This window comes from Crocodylus siamensis, chromosome 5, assembly GCF_052110815.1.
Source record: "Crocodylus siamensis isolate JL-2025a chromosome 5, ASM5211081v1, whole genome shotgun sequence".
Lineage (NCBI taxonomy): Eukaryota > Metazoa > Chordata > Crocodylia > Crocodylidae > Crocodylus > Crocodylus siamensis.
The window spans coordinates 131,718,880-131,734,279 of record NC_143399.1 but is presented as its reverse complement, the minus strand read 5'-3'; positions in this window follow the sequence as shown (position 1 = coordinate 131,734,279).

The window sequence follows — 15,400 nt, the reverse complement described above, 5'->3', positions numbered from 1 at the left end:
TCTCTAGTTTAATGTGAAGCAATCTCAAGGGAATAAATTCCTTTTAAATTCTGCAGAGTACTTTCTGTAGGAGCCAGTTGTCAGTGTTGATGCTGGATTTTAGGAACCCAGCCCTTACCTTTGTTCCAGGCGAGCACAACCCTCAGACTGACCACAACACCTGGCAGTTGATAATAGGTGAATTTATTGATACAGAATAATAACAAACAAGCAACAATACAAACAATCAAGCAATTCTATATCTCCTAATCCTAGGGCTGTCATCAAAGTACATCCGGTCAGGATGCAGGCTCCACTTTGAGGCTCTCTCTTAAGTGTCAGCAGTCTGGAGGTGGGATGCCGAGGACCACAGCCCCCCTCCTGTGGGATGCATGAGATGGACTTCTGGTATGCTCTCTGTCCATGGTGGCTTCAGGTACCCTTCCTGAAGGGGGATGGAGATGGGAACCCCTTTCAAGGAAGAGAAGGAGGGACAGGGAGGGATGGACAAAGGGACAGGGAGGGACCCTTTGTTAATCTCAAGTCTCTGCTTTTGTATTCTCCTTCCCCTTTGATGACGCCTGATGACTCTTCTCCATGGCTAGCTCTGGTTTGTTGTCTCTCTGTGGTCACACATCTACATAGCCTTCTGGGTCTTTTCCTAATTTGGTCGGTTCCCCCAAAACCGGAACTTAGCTGCCCCTGCTGCTTTGGGGCCTTGTAGCTGGTGTCACTTATCTTGTGTTATGGGACAGTATGGTACATACTTCTTTGATTTCCAGGCTGTGTGTCCTTGTTGTGTTAACCTGTCTGCTTTGAAGACTATGAGCTCGTGTTATGGCATGCACCTCTCAGTTCTCAGGCTGTGTCTGCCCATTGGCCCTGTTGTGCTAGACAGCCCATTTGCTTTTCAGGGCCGTGAGAAGCTGTGTGCATGTCTCCCAAGCTTTTCAGAAATCCATTTAACCCCTGCTGCCCATCTTGACCCCTTATAATGTATATATCTATACCTATAAGCTAATTCCCCCCAAAAACAGGCCTTTAAATACTGTTTCTAAGCCAACAGTCAGGCTGTCTCCATATGGTTCAGAGATTTTTCTCCCCAGCCTCTGAAGTTGGTCCATTTCATTCATTGCCACAGTGAGCGTGTCTATCCTGAGCACTGCCACTACATTCCATGGGTTATTCTATGTTATGTAAAATGCTTATAAAAATGCCTCTAAGAGGAAACCTATTATTCACCACAAGAAATCTATCCTCGTATGAATATGCAAAAGGTGACATTTCTTCTTTGAATCTAGGCCAACATCTTGGCTAAACCTGAGCTAAACTCCTATTGTACATAATGTAAAAGTTTCAACAGAAAATAGAATTACTCAGGAATAGCATTTTTCTCTGTTCAATAGAAAATATTTTCTCTTTTTTGCAATGCATATGTACTTACTAACACACACTACCATTCTGAGTGATCAATCATTGATAGGTATATAGAGTCATCAGAAGCCTAGCCCCTCCATCCATAGAGACTTTATATAGTAGGGAAGGCAAACACTATAAAAGAGAGTGCATGGAAGACCATACTACACTGTGAATGGGTTTCCATCTATGAATGAATTACAACATGCTGTTTTATCCTGCAGAGAGGAGTATAGCTTCAAGTGATTCCTGAGTTTACTTTTTAAACCAAGATACACATTACCAAGTCAGTAGTGATGAACATGGATACAAGACTTTTGACTGAGATGTTTACAAATGTCTCCTGCTATTTTCTCTGTGGGATAGTGTAATGCCCATTAGTTTCCACATTCTTTATAGTGCCAGAAAATTATATAAATCAGCCATCCAGCAGCTAGAGCACAGCCTACTTCTTCCTCGGTTTAACTGACCGCAATCTGACTGTCTAGCGGTCTCACTCTTATTAATCTGCCTCAATGCTTTTTTTCCTCCTATGTGTGAGGTGCTAAGTCTAGAGAAAGTAAAAGTGTTGCTTTAAATGTTACTGTATATAACCCATATCTCTTTTTAATAAAACTGTGTGATGAATGAGAAGGTGGTTATTGCAGTCAGAGATGTGTGCAATGTTTGCAGCACTAAATGGAACCACGCCAAATAAAGGCCTATTTGAGGGTTTCATGTCAAGTTACAACTCAAAGAAAATGCCCAGTAAAACTACTTAGTGTCTGAGCATCCTATGGAGATAATTTAATTCAGCCCCATGAGGAGGTAGGAAAATACTGTTGCCCAAATTTTTAAGATAGGGACTGAAGCCTTGAAAGACTAAGGGCCATACATTCAAAGGTATTTAGATAGCTAAAGGTGTAATGAGGGACTCGGGTGCTTTTGATAATCCCAGTAGAAGCCTACCACCCACTGAGTTCTGTGCCAGCAGTGAAGATGGAAACTGAGTCTGCCTTGGATTTAAACCTAGCTATCTAATCCTAGCCTTTTAGGGCTCACTTATGATTTTGTTTAGTGTTCATGCCCTGTAGACCATGAGGCATAATTTCTATTTGACCTGAACTGAAATTCTGGGCTGCAAATCCACACAGACTGAAAACAGAGACCATTTGTCTAAATGCAGGGTAAAGAATGGAAAGCCATAACTTTCCTTAACCTGCAGGGACCCTTTACCCAGTCTTGCTGCCCTTGGTGCCTGAAATGAAAGATTTTTTTTTGCAATTCTTCCTACAAGAGAACAAAATGTAGATGCATCATTTTTCCTACCCCACTGCCCAAAACTTGTCTTCCAGTCAGTCAGCTGCCTTTTAAATTCTACCTGCAAGGGGTGGCTTCCTAGAGCAGAGACGCAGAGGGCTGATTACCAGAGCTGGTCAGGGTGTTTTCAATGCAAGATTTTTTTTTTTTTTACTGTTTTGTCAAGAGCTTAAATGTTTCCCAAAGCGATATAGCTTTTGACAAGGGTTTCTTAGGACTGACATGGACCCTCAGGTCACATCCACAGAGAGAAAGAATAACCTAAATCATAAATCTGACCTCTTTTACCTGAAAATGGATGCCTTAGACACAATTCCTTGGAATGCAAAATTCTGAAAGATTTTATCATTCCAGGAAATTTTGAAAGTTGTCATAGACTAGATTTGTCATTATCTGGCCAGCTTTGACTACCCTTTCTGCAACCTATGTTCTTTGGGAATGTTTCTAAAGAAGTGGGGTTCCTGTGGACAGCTCACAGTACAATTCCGGAAAAACAGAGTGATTGTGGTTGTGTCCTATTCAGTTTATGCCCAGTGATATGAATAAGTTAATGGGCTCTTGAGACCCACTGAATTTCTGCCAGAAAAATAAAAGCTGGAGTAAATATCCTGTCTTTTGATAGCGTATTTCTGCTTGAATCTGAATTAAACATACTGTGGAACAGCATAAGATTTTTGCTTTTGGAATGGACTAGAGTGCCCCAAATCAGCAGTTACTTAAAAGGAGGTGACACAACTTGTTATGGTTACAGGAGTTTTTCATGAGTATAATGCTGTTCACTTCAGTAGAATTCCACTCGTGTAAAAATATTGTAACAGGGTCTAGTATCAGGCCCTAGACGACTGAAATGTACCATATTGCAATGCATATGAAAAATACTCTGAGATCAATTCTATCCGTTTCCCTTATTAGAGTCTATGGCAGGGGTGGGCAAAATATGACTTGCAGGCCATATCCAGCCTGCCAATTAATTCTACCCAGCCCACAGGCAGGCCATGTGAGTGGCAGCTCTGGCTTTGATCTCTGCTGGTGCCACAGGGGATGCTGGGTGGAAGCCCGGGGCTGGCAGGAGCTGCTCTGGGTGCTAGGACTGTGCAGCAGGTGCTCTGCATCTGTGCCTGGAGGTGGTGGTGGAGCTTCCCTGGTGCCTCCCAGCAGGTGAAGCCCCAGTCCCTGTCCTGGCCCCACCACCCACCTTGCTCCTTCGGTTGCAGCCAGCACACCTCCTGTCCCAACTACCCGGCTGAAGCTGCCCCCAGCACCCTGGAATTGGGTCTCCTTTTGGAGAAAGGGGACTCCTGGGTTGTGGGTGGGCCCAGCCTGCATGGCCCTGGTAGGAAGCTGGGGAAGGCTGGAGAGGGCTGTTGGGCTTCCCCTGGCTTTGGGAGGGCAAGCGTGGATGGGAAGGGCAGGCAGGGTTGGGGTGCAAATGGCTCTTGTGGGGTGTGTCAGGATGCAGGCTGAGGCAGGAGCTCCCTTGTGATTTGTGGGGTGGCTGGGTGGTGGCAGGACTGTGCTGAAAGTGGGGACATCCTCCATTGGCTGAGCACCCTGCTGGCTGGTTTTGGTTCCCTTGGGAAACACTTTATTTGGAGCTATTATGCAATCGCCTCTACATACACTACTCAGATAAACAGAAATCAGGGCAAAAACTATTTTTTGAAATAATATTAAAATATGTTATAGTAGATGTTTGATTTTTAGCATGAGGTTTTTCTTAATCTATAATTTGTTAAAATGATATCTTCGCTAATCTTATGTGTGCAGCTCTCAACAGCTCCCCAAATCTCGTTAAGTGGCCCTCCAGCCAAAATAAATTGCCCACCTCTAATCTGTGGTATACAGCCTAGAAATAACTTTTGTTAAAATGTGATTTAAGACAAAGTGATAGAGTTTTGAAGGTGTGATCAGTGTGGGAAAAACAGACCTGTGTTGTGCTTATGTACCAAATTGTGCTTGCTGCACCAAAGTGATTTGATGTGAAACCTTGATTTGCAGAACCAGCCCTCCTGTATGATTGTTTTTTAGCACATAGTGGAATATGGGGAGATTTACATAGAGAAATATGGGGAGATTATATAATTACTATCTGAAACCCCCTTTTTTCACTGAGGCTTTAGTACAAGGCACTTGCCAACCAATCAAATTTGTCAGTTCCTTCAAAATTTCCAATGTCATAAATAAAAAATGAGAGAATACTGAGTTTTCATGGGATGGAGGAAAATTCAAGTCCAAAATGTGAGATGTTTGGAAGTCTAGCAGTCTTCTTCAGTTCATAAAGTCCCTAGACAGAGTAAGTATGTTAGCAGGTAGATATAACTCCAGCCGCCCCTGGAAAAAGCCAAGTTGCTGGCAAGTAAAGGTCAAGTGTTTTGTTATTTTCCAAAGAAGGAAACAAATTAACAACCTAAGTCTTGCTCTAAAGCACTCTGAAGTCAGTGGGAGTCTTTCAGCTGACCTGAACAAGCTTTGGATCAGGTCCCTAATGAATAGTCCAAGGATGATTTGGCCTCAGTTACTGCTCTGATTTTTCTTTTCCCTTCTGGGACGTGTTGAAGACTTTCTGATGATAATCAGATCACGGTTTTCATGTCTCACACTGCATGTGAACAGCAGCAAGTGACTTGTGAGGTTTTACAGTCATTCTCACACTTGGAAACTGTGCTGCAAACCCCAATGGGAACTGTTGGAAGAGTCTCCCCACCCCCTCTCTCCTCCACCCCTGCAGCAACACACATTTTAAAAATCCCACCCTCGGTGATTTCAATCAACAGACAGCCCTGTTACTGCTCAGACTGGGAGCTTTGTAACATTTCCTGCAGACAGCTATTTTGGGAATATTATGCCTGCGTGTTTTGGTGGAAAGCAAATTCAAAGGGGCACAAGAGCAAAGAATGAGTGAATGAACTCAAACAACTTAGCAACACTAAAATTTTGTAACTTCTTTAGACACAGAAGGAGCTTTGATACCACACATGGCAACAGAGACTTTTGTCATGTAGGCTTCTTAGATATTAATAAGAAAATGTTTCCATCATACTAGCATCTAGTTTTAGGAAGCAAGGCTCATAGTAGACAGATAAAAATATTTTTAAGGCTCATCACTTTTTGACATCACCAGTCCAATAACACTTTCCTCCCTATGGTCTTGTACACAGACAGATCATTGTAACTACCATGTCTGGTCTCTTGCCTTACCTAATGCATATACCTGAGCTGATGCATTGTGTTCTGATAAAAGAAGCATATTAGGAGGAAAAAGACTTCAGTGATAGCTTGAAATCAGTAGGGACTACCCCCGCCCCCTCTGTGAGTAAGATATTTTCTTTCACTGTGAAGTACTAAGGAATTGAGTTTCTATTTAAAATTACATTTTTCTATAGCAGGCATGTTAGTCAGATAGCCCACAGGCCAGATCTGGCCCATGGGACTTCTTGTGGGCTGGACCACCCACCTCTGTGGGCTGGATTCAGCTCATGGTGCTCATCACCATGGCTGCCAGACCACAGTGGTGCTGGTGGAGCTTCTGTTTCAGTGAAGCTCCCGAACTTAGAGAGTTAATGCAAACTTGCTGCCTCCACCCTCCTGTGCTGTTGAAATTAGGATTTTTAGTCGCAGTAGTAGATGGGGAAAGGGTGGGAGCAAGAAGCAGTGGCATTAACAGTTGTTCCAAAGCCACGCTGAAATAGTGGCTTTGGCAGCTGTGGGGATTAACACTGACACGTCTCACATGTTGTTCCCTGTTCCACAGCATTAGTTAAAATACACACACACACACGACATAACAGTGTAGTGTTTTGAGCCATGACTGTAGAGTAGTCTTTTTATAAAGGAGCAGCCAACCATCTCTTTAGATCACTTTATTAAATGGAAATTCCTGCCCCTTTGATTTTAAGCAGATGAAACTGCATTAACTGGACAGCAGACAGACAGCAACAGTTTTCAAAGTTTAAGCTTCTATACCACCTTCCACCCCAAACTCTCAAAACACTTTACTCGCACTTTAAAAAATGCGAACCTTCCAACACTCCTAGTTGACTTCCTGATGTGTGGTTGGGGAGTCTGATAGTTGTTTGTTTGTGGCAAAAAATACTCACAAGATTTATTAGCAGTCAGGGTCAAACTATTCTAAGTCTGTTTTAAAATGCAAGGATGTGGACTCAGACATCCTGTGTTTACATTAGGTATTTTTCCCCTAAAAAATTCCCTCCATGGCTAATGTTTGCTGGTGTAGCTGCAAGGGTAAAATTACTAGTATAAACTAGTTGTTTTAACTAACATGTTAGCTTACAAGTTAAGAGAAGATTTAGCTGTTATGATCAGTGAGAGTATCTGTCCACACTACATAGGGCAGGCTACTTAAGGATGGGACTTAAGAAGGAAAATTTAAATGTAGAAAAGACCTCAGTATTCACATTATAAACTAACATGGCTCAGTGGATGAAACCCAACCCATATAAAATTTGCTTATTTTATTTCCTTGCACTGTGTTTAGACTTTGTAACTTAATGGGAGAGACAAGGGGCTACTTAGTAAATATTTCTAGTTAAACAGTGGGACCTAGCAGACCTCCTGAGGCTAAAAAGAAAGGCCTACAAAGAATGGAGGACAGGATTCACCTCCAAGGAGGATTATTCTGTGCTAGTCTGGTCCTGCAGGGAGCAAACCAGGAAAGCCAAGGCTGCAACTGAACTCCAACTAGCTTTGAGCACGAAGGACAATAAAAAGTCCTTTTTCAGATATGTGGGGAACTGGAGAAAAAGCAAGGGCAACATTGGACCCCTGCTGAAACAGATGGGGCAACTGACATCTGATGCCCAGGAAAAAGCCAACCTATTAAATGGGTACTTTGTGTCAGTCTTTCATCAGTCCCATGGGACGCCCATGCCTGCTACGGGACAGGGAGCAGATATGTGGGGAGTCAGCCGGCCCTGACAATCTACACCCCAGGGTACTCAGGGAGCTGGTGAGCATCATAGCCCAGTCCCTGGCATGGATCTTTGAAAACTCCTGGCACCCTGGTGTAGTGCCCGAAGACTGGAAGAAGGCCAATGTGGTGCCTATCCTAAAGAAAGGGAGGAAAGTGGATCCAGCTAACTATAGGCCCATCAGCCTGACTTCTATCCTGGGGAAGATCTTAGAGAAGTTATTAAAGAGGTCATCCTTAATGGACTGGCCGACACCAACATCCTGAGGGATAGCCAGCACGGGTTTATTGTGGGTAGGTCTTGCTTGACCAATCTCATTTCCTTCTGTGACCAGGTGACCTATCACCTGGACAAGGGAGAAGAGATTGATGTCATATATCTTGGCTTCAAAAAGCCTTCAATCTGGTATCCCATGATCACTTCTTGGGAAAACTGGCCAATTGTGGCCTTGGGTCCACCACGATCCACTGGCTGGGAAATTGGCTCCGTGGTTGTACCCAGAGGGTAGTAATTGATGAAAGTCAATCATCATGGTCCTGTGACCAGCGGGGTCCCCCAAGGCTCTGTCCTTGGACCCATACTGTTCAACATCTTCATTAATGATGTGGACATTGGAGTCAGGAGCGGACTGGCCAAGTTTGCCGATGACACCAAACTTTGGGGCAAAGCATCCACACCTGAAGACAGGCAGGTGATCCAAGCTGACCTGGACAGGCTCAGCAAATGGGCGGACAAGAACCTGGTGGTTTTTAACACCGAAAAATGCAAGGTTCTCCACCTTGGGAGGAAAAACCTGCAGCATCCTTATAGGCTCGGCAGTGCTTCGCTGGCTAGCACTACGGAAGAAAGAGACTTGGGGGTCATCATTGACCACAAGGTGAACATAAGCCTGCAATGCGATGCTGCAGCTACTAAAGCGACCAAAACACTGGCTTGCATCCATAGATGCTTCTCAAGCAAATCCCGGGACATCATTCTCTCCTCGTACTCAGCCTTGGTGAGGCCGCAACTGGAGTGCTGTGTCCAGTTTTGGGCTCCACAATTCAAAAAGGAAGTGGGGAAGCTTGCGAGAGTCCAGAGAAGAGCCACGCGCGTGATCAGAGGTCAGGAAAACAGACCTTACGAGGACAGGCTGAGAGCCATGGGGCTCTGTAGCGTGGAAAAGTGCAGGTTCAGGGGTGATCTGATGGCCACCTATAAGTTTATCGGAGTGACCACCAGGATCTGTTCAGCAGAGCACCCCAAGGGATGACGAGGTTGAACAGTCATAAACTACTGCGAGACCATTTCAGGCTGGACATAAGGAAGAATTTCTTTACTGTCCAAGCCCCCAAGGTCTGGAACAGCCTGCCATCGGAGGTGGTTTAGATTCCTACATTGAACACCTTCAAGAGCAAATTGGATGCTTAACTTGCTGGGATCCTATGACCCCAGCTGACTTCCTGCCCTTTGGGCAGGGGACTGGACTCGATGATCTTCTGAGGTCCCTTCCAGCCCAAATGTCTATGAAATCTATGAAATGTCTACTCATATTGAAATATGGTATTTTAAATACAGTATCAGGATTTTGACTGTCAGGCAAAGTTTGTACTTTCTGCTGGCTGTGGTCAATTTTGGAAGTTCATATGTCCAAAAGAAAAAAAAAGGATTCACAGGGCCTCAGCAAGCCAGACTGGCTATGTTTTGCACATCTCTACTGCCCAGCAGAAGTGAGTGAATAAAAGGCAATAACTGCCTATGAATATCTGAATTTGAAAGAGAATTTTAATTTGATAGAGTTTACAACCTTTTGTGTTGATTTCTGCATAGATTTTCATATTCAAGCCTGCTAGCGTGAAGCCTTAGAGTGAATATTAAATACAGGTGTTCAAGTATTGACCAAGAGCAAAATCTGAATTACATATTTGATTGTAAAATTCACATTCTACTGTTCGGTTATCTAACTCCCCCAATAAAGGGATAGAGGAGAAATCACGTTATTTATGTAATAAATGGAAACAGCAAACATTGCAAATGATGGTTACTTATAATGAACAGGACAGGACTGTAGAGAGGAAATGATTCACCAACACAATTCTTGAATGAATATAATAATAAATAAATTATGGAGCTTTGCAGTCTGTGGACAGTTCAGAGACAAAAGGTGAAATAGATGAGCAGAGGAGGGGGGAGGAAGCATCAACTGTGAACTATTTGCTCAACTTTAGTTCTCACTTTTATGGTCAAATGACCTTGAGTGCTCATCAGCCAACATCCTTCAATTCCAATAGCGCTGGTTGTAAACTTATAAAAAGCTCTTGATGGCTTGTAAAGCTAGGAGGGCTTTAATTTAAGTTGCTTACTAATATTCAAAAAAATACCTGTGGTTCACCTTCAGTACTTCAAAGCAGGAGGGAAATTCCATCGATAAGTCTAAGAGCTGTTCTCCTTTTGTCCTGCCAGTTGCTGAATCCTCCATAATCCTTCATTTTCAATAGTGACAGGTGAACTTCAAGGGATTCAGAGAGTGGAGTTCCTATACAGGTCCTCAAATCTGAATTGTTAATTAGGGGGAGCTTATCCAAGTCTTTTGAGCCTTAGTACATGGGGGAGCGGGGAGGAGGGGAGAAAGGGGCAACAACCTGAAGTTTAATATTTGACATTAAAAAAACCCATCAAGTCTATGCAGAAGAGGAATAAGAGAAACAAAATTAATTAGTAGCTGACTCTGATGTTAAGGTAAGGTCTAGCTGAAATGTAGATTTTCTGTCTTTGTCTGTTTTTATTAAAATTGGATAATTGATAGTGCTATAGCCTCATGGCCAATAAAATGGCCTAGTGGTTAAAACACCTCACTAGAAGTCTGTAGATCATAGTTTTGTTTCTGACTTTATCAGAGCCATTCCATCTAATCTTGGGAAAGACAGCTTGCATCTCTTGGCCTGCTTCAGTCCCTGCACAACAGGGAGACGTGCCTGCTTACCTCCTGGTGTTGTTGGGAGGATTCCTTCAACTAATCTTGGTATGGTTCTTACAGCAACATGAATGGGAAGATCTAAACATGCATGGTAATGATGATATGATTAGTTTGAGGGGGATCATAAATAAACCATTTCTGATTGCTGACTTAAGTTCTGATGACCTTTCCACAGAATAGTTCTTAAAAGATTCATTCTGGCCCAGGTACTTCTTCCAGGCTACTTTTTTGTACTGATTTTAGCAGCTGTTTCAGAGAAAGAACAGAATAGCACATTGTGGGATAACAGGAAGCAGTCTCTGCTGCCTGAAACTGCAAGAATTTGATGTGATCCATGTGAATGAATATGAGTCTCATGAGCACAGGAGTTTATAGGGTTGTGCTCACCAAAGTTTTGAAATCTCTATCAGCTACTCACAGCACACCTTGTTAAATGGGTCTATTGCTCATGGCATAAGTCTGAGCAGATCACTGAATGAAGGAAGGAGACTGCAGTTTTGAAATAGTTTCCCATTGTCATGTCTGAGAGGAAGGCTCTCATGATGAACCACACATTTTGAATATCAGTAATACTGTCAAACTTGAAATTAAACATTAAACGTTTATAAGCCAGATTCTTACTTATGCACTCACAGTTATACCACTATGTTCTAAAGCAATTCAGTGGGTCCTTACTCTAAAAGATATTCAGACTCTTATAGGCGTAATTGCTATTGTATTGCATCTGCCAATTGCTCAGGGTGCTGTCCCCATTGGATCTTGCATAGTGATGCAGCACAGACAGATCCAAATGGTAATGACACCCTGTGGCAATTTAGCTGCAGGATCGAAGGAAAAGAGGATCTGGGTTGCAAGAAGATAAAACTTTTGTTCCCTGTCCTGAGATTTCCTGAGATTCAGAAGTCCAGGAAATTCTGCTCTTACCTCTTGTCTCATTTTTTTTTTTTTTTTGCCTGCCTCAACAGCAGCATTACAGTACTTTCCTCTCTACCCCTGAAGCATCCCCTTTCTCCCTCAGCTTCCCTTCCACATCCCCCATCCTTCTCTAGTGCCCAGGCATGGAAGCCCATAGCACAGGAAGAGGCCTTCTTTTCAACCAGGCAGAAAGCCAGGGGATGTCATGTTACCAGCTTGACAATTCAAGACCCTGTAGTGCAAGAGGTTGTGTATCTCAGACTAACATGTTGATGGGGAGGGAAGAGGGCACGGTGTTCTGTCATAAAGGAAACAAATCAATTCATAGCTTTGTCTGCCAAGTCTCGCCTCTTTAGTTATAACAAACCCTTCTACTGACTCTCTGGCCTGGCTCCCATTTTAAGGTGCAAAGAAAGGAATGCGAAGGCACAGCATGCAAAGTGTGGGAAAGTAAATCATATTTCATATAAACATTTTTTTAAGCTAGGTATTATTATCATTGTTACTGTTATTTTAAAGATTTACTATTGTGAATGCCTCTGTTTAAGGCAGGTCCCACATTATTGTCCTTTTGATTTTTCAGTTGGGATTCAGTTAAGATTAACTAGGAGATAAACTCCTGCATAGTCTGGAATGTTACTGCTTTGATCCATTCATTTCAACTTTAAAGTTTACCTTTTTTCTCCAGCAACTGCAGGCCATACACCACACCCCTGCATTGTTATTTTACCCTGCAATTCACATGAACAAAATAAACATTCATTTACTTTGGTCTCTTATGTATGGGCCTAGTGAAATTTTTCTACCCTTTTGGTTTGGTTTCAGTCCTAGCCTGCCTGCCTGTGCTTCTTTTAAGCAACCAATATAATTGCCTCAAATGAATCCTGTTGGGGGAAGCATTAGGGGACAGCATAGTAACTGAAATGACACACCAAGGCCAGCTGAACATAATAACAAGCTGTTCTGCAAATTGTGCCCTGAAAGTAACATGAAAAAAAACCTGAGCTGGGGTTTCTCTTTTTTTATTTTCTATAGGCCATGATTTCTCTTGCCATGCTTTGCAAGCATTTTCTTGCTTTATTTTTTCTGCCCCCATATTGTCACAGATTGCGGAACAAAATTCCAGAAGCAGTTTACTGTATTTAAGATCACACCAGTGCTTTTGGACTATTGGTTCAAACAGAGTTAGCAGATTCATAGCAGTGTATGTGCAGTCTTTTCATTGGATTAAATCTAAACCAGGAAAAGAAAAACTGGGGCTTCTACTCACTCATTCCAGTAATTGCTGGTCTTAGGAGAACTTTGGTTTTAACTGATTGCAAGAGTACAGTGTGAGGTACCAAACTTTCAATTATACTTTTGAAAAGAATGTTAGGAAAAACAAATATATACTGCATTAGTGGGCTAGTATAGTTGGAGAGGGGAAATCAACTGACTATTCTAACAGGCATGCCAAGGCAAAATTATTTGTCATACAGATTTAGTATCTGATCCACCAGCATCATGCTAAATACTCTCCTTTAAATGTGAGAGGCAAGGATTTTTGTGGGCGATAGCTTTTATTTGAATAACTGCATAGTTGGGATGAAGTCAGACAAGCTTTTGAATGCAAGGCATTCTTCATCAGGGAAGAGAATTCTTCTGGGAATTTTGCGTGTCTCTTCCAAAATCCAGTTGCCACTGGGTCCATGTGCCTTGGGACGCAGATCTGGGCACTTTAATTAGCGAGCAGCACTAATTAAAAGCACCCACACATTACGTGTATTAGTGTTCCCCTGCTGCTAAAAAGGTTGAGAACTACTTGGGCCCAGAGTATAAACAAGTCAGAACCAGTAGTCATGAACAGGACTATTTTCTTCCCTCTCTCCCTGCACATTGCCTACCAGATGCTACTAAAGATGACTGATATTACATTAGAGTCTCTCTTTTTTTCTGATAGCAAGAATATATAATAATCTCTCTAGGAAGTAAGTCTCATGCTATCTCCTGGAACAATATCTGCTTGTAAGGCATCCAGTGAAGTCAGAATAGCTCCAGGCTCTGAGTAACGTAGTAACTTTTTGTACTTGTATAGTGTTTCATTTTCAGAGTGATCTGAGAGACAGTTAAGTAACTAGTTTTAAAGGGACTACAGTGCCTCTTTAAAACGAGAACTTTAATGCCAATTGGAATGTGCTTACAATAGCAGGGACAGTAACATCTGAACAGATTTTTTGGGCTCTTGTGATAAGTACTATAGTCGGTGCAATGGCAAGCTTTGGGGTAGGACAGGGACGGCAGGCCATGGACCCTAGGCCATGTGCTGCATGGGCCACAGATCCAGGAGCTATGTGGCACATGGGCAGCCTGTTCCCTCCACCCCACCAAAGCACAGGTTGCTTTGCTACCCTGTACCACCTACCTGTAGCTTGAGCACTCCAGCCCTGGCTGCTGGGGCAGGAATACCTTGAGGGGGAGGGGAGGGGAGGAAACTGCAAGCCTCATACCTACCCTTTGGGGGTAGTATGTAGCCCACAAGATGCAAGTTGGACAGCTGTGGGGTAGGGTGAGGGAAGCAGAGAAAGAATTGCGAATCTGAAGAGATACAGATTTCAGAAACAATCTAACTCAGGGGAGGGCAGTTATTTCAGGTAGAGGGCTACTTACTGAGTTTTGGCAAGCCCCCAGCAACCATTTTGTGTCTGGAAGTCCCCTAACCCCTGACCTTTGTCACCAAAAGTCCTTCCTCTTGTCCCTAGAAGTATTCCTTTTAGCTAGGGGTTTTGCCATCTCAGAACCAGAAAAATACCAAATTATATTCTAAATATTCTAAATAGTGAACATCTAAAACATTAATTAATTTGATTTCAAAAATATTTTTGTCCTGGTTTATATGTGTTCATATAGTGTACATAGAGGTGATTCTATATAATAGCTTAAAATGAAGTCTGATGCTTGTATATTGTGTGTGTGGGGGTGGGTATAGGTTTGTGGGGACTGTGGGTATGTGGGGTGTGGGGAAGGGTATGGGTGTGCCTGTGGGGGTGGATAGGTGTGGGGTGTGTGGGTGTGGGGTAAGGGAGCATGTTGGGGTGTGTGTGTGGATAAGTGGAGTGTGGGTGGGTATGGGGTTTGTGGGGGTTGTGTGTGGGAGTGAGGGTGAGTGTGGGAATCTGCATGTATGATAGTGGGGGGGGAGTAGGGTGTGCGTGTGGGACTCACTCTACAAATACACACGCACACACACACCCCCTGGGTAATGGCGCAGCCCTGTGCTCCCATGGTCCAGCGATGGAGCCGGGAACCACCTGATGCTGGAGCAGTGCAGGGGCAGCAAGGCAGGAAAATGGCTGAGACTGGGGCAGGGCTGTTCTGCTGTCATCTTTGACAGGCAGCCAGGAGCAGATAAATAGTTTCTAAATTTTTTAGGGGCTCCGCAGGCTGGATAGAATGGCATGGTGGGACAGATCCGGCCCGTGGGCTGTATTTTACCCACCCCTGATTTAACTGCACTGCAGATTGTGTACTGTAGTGAAACAATATGTGCATGGGAACTTGTACTGAAATGCACTGTTCTAATACAGTGGTTTTCAACTTGTGGTCTACCCCCCTGGACCTCTGGGGGTCTGCAGACTTATGTCCAAAGGGTCTGCAAAATATGACCATGACCAATCAAAAGTGTGTGAAATCCAGTTACAATTCAAAAGGGTCTGCACCTCCATTTGAAATTTTTTAGGGGGTCCACAAATCAAAAAATGTTGAAAACCACTGCTCTAATAGCATTCAGGCTGTCCATATTTCAGTGATACCAATGCAATACAAAACTGGGCTATGTTCCAGTGGCACATCTGAATTGCTGGTGTCTGCAAATAGCCACATATACTGAAAATGTATTATATGCACAGTTCACCTAGCAGTGTCACAGCTA